This window comes from Chlorocebus sabaeus, chromosome 19 (genome assembly GCF_047675955.1).
Source record: "Chlorocebus sabaeus isolate Y175 chromosome 19, mChlSab1.0.hap1, whole genome shotgun sequence".
Taxonomy (NCBI): Eukaryota; Metazoa; Chordata; class Mammalia; order Primates; family Cercopithecidae; genus Chlorocebus; species Chlorocebus sabaeus.
This window is the reverse complement of record NC_132922.1, coordinates 27,303,896-27,310,169: the sequence shown is the minus strand read 5'-3', so window position 1 is coordinate 27,310,169 and position 6,274 is coordinate 27,303,896. Positions and strand designations below refer to the sequence as shown.

At 59.4% G+C, this 6,274-nt stretch overlaps 1 long non-coding RNA gene across 1 annotated transcript; it reads right to left on the bottom strand.

Annotated features, from left to right (window-relative positions):
* Positions 1–1,687: 1,687 nt before the first annotated feature.
* On the bottom strand, positions 1,688–5,362 carry LOC140709123 (uncharacterized). Its single transcript, XR_012089520.1, has 2 exons — positions 5,040–5,362; positions 1,688–2,120 (listed from the first exon to the last, which is right to left on the bottom strand). It is a non-coding gene; the product is annotated as an uncharacterized lncRNA (long non-coding RNA).
* Positions 5,363–6,274: the final 912 nt, after the last annotated feature.

Genomic DNA, 6,274 nt, shown 5'->3' with positions numbered 1-6,274 from the left:
AGAGCTTGGCATTTCTCCAACAGGAGTTTCAGGGAGAGCTCAGATGTCTGCTTATGTGACAGGTTTATCAGCCTGCCTGGCCCAGGGCGGGCTCTCATAGTTTTGATTTAAATAATAGCTTGCTCACAGAATAAGTGCATGTTGGTTTGAGCTTTCATTTTCTCATAATCCTCTCCGCTGGCCCCTCCCACCATCTACCCCATTTTGCCTCACTCTGGGGAGCCTGAACCCCCTGTTCCAGAGTAGGGGCATAGGGAAATGCCTCTATGGCTTCTGAGCTGCTGGGCAGGGCCAGTCCCTAAAACAAGGAGAACTGGGAGGGGGCTGGACCCCGATGGAGTGCTGAGAGCTGAAAGTCCTATTTAACAGACGGGAGGGAGCAGAAACCCCGAAAAGGGAAAGGCCTGGCCAGGTCCCACGCAAGTCAGGAGCAGAGCAGGGCTGAAGCGTGACATCTCCAGTCTGTCCAAAGCCTTTGGGTGAAAAGTCCACCTAAAGCAGTGAGATCAGTGGGGCCTAAGAAAGATCCTTTTCCTCCCTGCCTCCATCCCAGTCCTGGGACCCAACACCGTCCCGCCCTCACCCTCCTTGACCATCTCCTTCTGCCCTGAGAGGCTGTTATGCATCCAGCCAGTCTGGGAATGTGCCGGAATCTGTGCACCACGGGGGAAGGATACGCCGCTCACAGTCCTCTGTGGGCCGTGGCTGTGAGGAAAAGTCAGAGCTGGTGGGTTGGGGTGTGTAGGCCCAGGAGGACCCCTGCCTCCTCCTTAGCCTTGGAGCCTCCCTCTGCTGCTGAGTTTCTCCTCATCTAGCAGGGGCCCACTGCCTCCAGACCTTACCTCCTGGCTCAGCACATGATTTCCCTACTCTGGGCCTCAGTATCCCCCCGGACATCTCTAAATTCCTTTCCCGCCTGCCCTGCCTGTCTCCTGGTTGGGCTGAACTGTAACTCCTCACACAGGGCTGAGGGTGACTGTGGCATCAGGCTTCTGGTTGGGATCCCACCCTGATGGTGCTTGGGGAGGAATGGACACGGTTCCCCCTGCCAGGGACAGCCCTAGGACTAAGGTCCCCTGCTGCTGGCTATGCCCACCTCCACCCCCCGCATGCTCTCCCACATGGGGGACCCCCAAGGCCTAGAGGGAACACACAAGCACTTTGTCTGTGCTAACCCCACAGAGCTGCCCCTCACCAAGTACAACAAGCCTAGGGCTGGGTACTGGGGGTGGCAGGCAGCACTGTACCCTGTGGGAGGCAGGCACCAAATCCTCCCACTTAGTCGCTGTGGACCCTGCCTCTGGTCTGTTCAGCCTTGTCCCCCGCCCAGAGGGCCCTGGTGGCAAGGCTGGCAGCCCGGGCTCGACGTGAGCTTGCTGTGGGGCTTTGCTCCTCCTGGGGCTCTCAGCCCGCTCCTTCGCAGCTCCCCTTCTCAAGGAGCCCAAGCCCTGCCCAGCTGTGAGGGCCTGCTCCCTGGAGGCCTCCTTTAACTCCCCAGCCCACAGGGATGGACCCAGGACCCCCACATCTTAGACTTCATGGGGGATTTCCCCAAGGAACACCTGGGGGAAGGTCAGTGTCACCTTTGTCCCTCCTTTTTAGATAGACACAGCCACCCTTTCTTCCCACCCCAGCAGCAGGGCTGTTGCTCAGTGACCCTGAGGTCGGTGATGCAGAAAAGCAGAAGTGAGTGTCACTCTTTATTGCGGGGTCCACACTATGGGTGTTGGGGCTCCTCCCACTGAGGGAAGGCTGAGCCTCTAGCCGGGGCTGGCCTCCTGGCCTTCTATGAGTCCATTCTCCTTCTGTCCCCTTAATCTCAGGCTGAGCATTTGCACTGGATCTCTGGGGGCCTGTGAGTCCTCCTCGACCTTCATGGCCCACTACCATGTGCTTGAGAGCATCACAAGTCAGTAGCAATGAGCCAGGTGGGTGGTGGGTCACCTGGTGCAGCAGGCCTGGGGCTCGGGTCCCAGCCCAGCAGCTGTGGAGTCCCAGGTGGAGGCAGGGGTGGTGGCCAGGTTCACAAGCAGGTCATGAGAGATGGGGTCGGCCAGGTTGAGAAAGGCCACACCTCTGTAGAGGATGTCAGTAAGGAGGGTCCGCTCAAGGCCCAGATCCTGTGAGTGGTGAAGAGAGAGCTGAGTGAGCCCGTCGGGTCTCCCATCTCCAGGCCCCACCCCAGCCAGCCAGATGCTGCTTATTGCTGTTCCTGTCTCTCCATCTCCTCCCTAAGGTTGGCTGTACTCTCCCCACAGGCGGCCATGGGCTAACTGTCCAGTGGTGGGTGGACCCTTTCTTTTTTGCTTATTTATTTATTTTTTGAGACAGGGTCTTGCTCTGTCACCCAGGCTAGAGTCCAGTGGTGTGATCTCAGCTCATTGTAACCTCTGCCTCCTCAAGGGATCCTCCCACCTCAGCCTCCTGAGGAGCTGGGGCTATAGACAGGCACCACTCCACTCAACTAATTAAAAAACTTTTTTTGTAGAGATGGGGTCTCACTATGTTGCCCAGGCTGGTCTCAAACTCCTGGGCTCAAACGATCCTCCCAAAGTGCTGGGATTACAGGTGTAAGCCACTTGGCCTTCGTGGACCCTTTGGATAAGTACAGGGGAGGGGCATGGGAGCCATCAGGGAAGTGATAAGTGAATCCCAGAACCCTTAGACCAGTTCCCTCAAGGTGAAGTGTTGTGCTGTGACGCTGCCTTCTCTGGGCTTAGGGCTTGTCCGTGGGATTCTCCTCTTATGGAAGGGGGTTTGCTCCTCTTATGACCCCTCAAATTCCCCTGTTCCCCAGCATTCCCTTCAGACCCTTTGCCTTCCCACCTATCCCTTGGTTTTCCTGAGCTGCTGCCAGCATCTGTTTGTGGACAGGTCTGGATCCTTCCCTTGGGGGCGGACCTCTCTCTCAGATGTCTCAAAGGCATGCTACCCTGAAGCCGGCCTCACCACCCATGCCCCATGCCCCAGTTCAGTGTAGGGCGCCTCCATGCCCATCTTCCCAGGTACTAGGGCCAGAAGCCCTGGAACCCCCCAACACTCTTCCGTCGTCCTCTCTCCCCCAGCTCACCTAGTCATCCCTTCTCTCCCCACCAGTCCTGCCAGGATTCAGGCCTCCAGCCTCCTCTCCTACCCATCCCTCACCCCACCGCCTGCACAGACCTGCCCTGGCCTTCCTGCCTCACTCCTCCACTTTCTCCTCCTGTCTACTCCCATAGGACTGGTGTGGGGCTGAGCACTCTTTCAGAGGGTCTCTCTCTCTCTCTCTCTTCGTTTTTTTGTGACGGAGTTTTGCTCTTGTTGCCCAGGCTGGAGTGCAATTGCTCACTACAACCTCCGTCTCCCAGGTTCAAGCAATTCTCCTGCCTCAGCCTCCTGAGTAGCTGGGATTACAGGCATGCGCCACCATGCCCAGCTAATTTTGTATTTTTAGTAGAGATAGGGTTTCTCCATGTTGGTCAGGCTGGTCTCGAACTCCCAGCCTCAGATGATCTCCCTGCCTCGGTCTTCCAAAGTGCTGGGATTACAGGCGTGAGCCACTGTGCCCGGCCCAGATGGTCTCTTTAGAGGACACGTTGACAGCTGATGGGGCAGCCACAGCGAGGAGGGGCCTCTAGACCCCATGTGGGTCTTCTCCAATCCATAGATGATATGCTGTGTGCCTGGGTCCCAAGCACAGGAAGTTGGGCCAGGCAGGGGAGTCCGTGGGTCACAGCTGCAGGGTCCCTGCAGGTTATGGAGCAGGATAGGCCCCTGGCTAGACTCAAATCCCAACCTCTGAGACAGAAAGAGGTGACCTAGCTGGTCTCTGAGGACCCTTCTTTCCCTCCAGTTTCCCAACTAAAATGCCCAACTGGTGTCCTGGGCTCCAGACGGCATCCCAGACTGAGATCCCTGCCTCTGGGTGCCTGGCTGATTCAGTGCTGCTCTGCTGTTTGCCACAGATGCCAGCTAGGGAAAATCCAGAAGGAAGGCTGGCTGAGGAGCCTGGCAGATCCAAACAGGGCCCCAGACCACAACCTGCCAATCTGCCTTCTGAGGGGCTAGACAGCTCCTCTTAAAGGGACAGCTCCATTTTTCCAGCCTGCTGAATCCAGCGTTGGAGGAGATTGAGAAAGGAAGACAGGAAGAAGGGCTCTGGCCCTGGCTTGCCCCACATTTTCTCTGTAGGCCCCGGGAAGACCACTTCGCTCCATGCCTCAGTTTCCCCATTTCTAATTATCTACCTTCTGCAGGCCAAACACCTGCACGGCTGACTTTCCGCTCACAGAATGGAGCAGGTAGTGGTGGTAGCTGCTGCAGGGGGTGGGGACGGCGTGGTGAGGGAAGTGGCTTGCCCAGGTGATGGTGGGACCAGCATCCTGGGACAACCCAGGGCTTGGGATCTGGGTTTAGTGTACCTGGTGTGTGTAGGAGCAGGGCCACCACTGGACCAAGTGTTGTGATGCACATATACTAGGGGTGTGTACTCTAAGGGCATGAGCTGCCTGCTGGAGAACTGGTGATGCATGCGGTGGCTCTGTGTGGGCTGCCATGGTGTCTTGGGGTGAGGCTGCACCCGCAGACCAGCCCTGGGTCCTCTCTGCAGGGTCCAGTGCCTCCCCGATCCTGGAGGAGGGGGAAGCTACCCTCTTCCATTGTCTCTCAATACAAGATGATTCGCCCTCACTTGCCACTCCTCCCGGGCCCCTCCCATCTTGCCAGGGCCTGAATTTGGGCTCTTAGCTCCAGGCTGGGGCCACCCTGAACACACACAACCCCTCTCAAACCACAGAGACCCGGACACACTCAGCGGCCCCCTTCTCCACACACGGTCCGCCGGCCTCACCCAGCCCTCGCTCCAGCCGGCCGCCCTCTAGCCCACTCAAGACCCCGCGCCCAGCAGCCCGTCGCGCCCTCGGAACCCGTCGGCGCGCACCCGAGACCAGCTCCGCGTCGCCTCCCGGCGGATACATGCCCACAACCCACAGCCCCGCGCCTCCCAGACCCCCAGACCCTCCCTGGCTGCCAGTCCTGGGGCTGCCGGCTCGTTCTCTCGCCTGGCACAGGAGGCGCAGCAGCTGCCGGGCGCGCTCTGGCTGCCGCTCGCGGAGCGTGGACTGGATCTCTGCGGCCTGGAGCCACCGCACTCAGAGCTCGAAGGGCGCGGGCGCAGCCGGCCGCCGCCCCGGCCTCGGAGCCAGCCTCGGGCCGGCCAGCCAAGCCAGCCGGCCCAGCCGCGCCCCCATGGCGGCCGCGGGTCGGGCACCGAATCCACAGGAGGCCGGACGGTCTGCGCCCCGCCCCCGGGGCCGCCCCTAGTCGCCCCGCCCCGACCCACGCCGGTCCCGCCACGTCCAGATCCTAAGGCTGAGCGCCCGCCCTACCCGACGCCGGAGCTAGGCCAGTGGGTGCCTCGGTTTGGCCGGGTCTCACTGGAGGAGGCTCTGCCTGCGTCACTCTTGGCGCTAGAGCTCTGTCCCGAGGGCCTGGAGTCGCCAAGGGAGACGCGAGCTCGGCCGGGAAGAGGTGGCTTTTGGCACCGCTCTACCCTCTGGCCCCAGTGCTGACTGGGGAATAGTCGCTTTGACGGTGCAAAGAGCATTCCAGGCGGGTGTGGGGGTTCCACTGCGTGTGCCAGCATTAGGTATTGCCCCCACCTGCTTTTAGAAATCTGCCCTGCATGGTGAATCTCCGTCTCTACTAAAATACAAAAATTAGGCCGGGCGCGATGGCTTATGCCTGTAATCCCAGCACTTTAGGGGACCGAGGCAGGCGGAACCCAAGGTCAGGAGTTCGACCAGCCTGGCTAACATGGTGAAACCCCGTTTTTACTGAAAATACAAAAAATTAGCCGGGCATGGTGACGCGCGCCTGTAATCCCAGGTACTCAGGAGGCTGAGGCTGGAGAATCGCTTGAACCCGGGAGGCGGAGGTTGCAGTGAGCCGAGATGGCACCACTGCACTCCAGCCTGGGTGACAGAGCAAGACTCCATCTCAAAAAAAAAAAAAAGGAATCTTCCCTGCAGCTGGCAATTGTGGTGTAGGACCTGCTCACACTGCATAGACACTCCTGCACTGGCAAATATTTACTGCCACCTGCTTCTTGATTTGGGGCAGGCCCCCATCTCTGACTCCAGCCTGGGGAATAAACCGGATGAAGAGTGAGGTTAACCATTAAGCCCAGCTCTGGGTAGGCTGGCAGAAGCGGGCTGTTATCTGCCACTGGCTTCAGTCTTCCTCCCTGACAAGGGGTGGGGCGGGGGGTGGGGGGCAGTCAGGGTGAGGTGGGGGC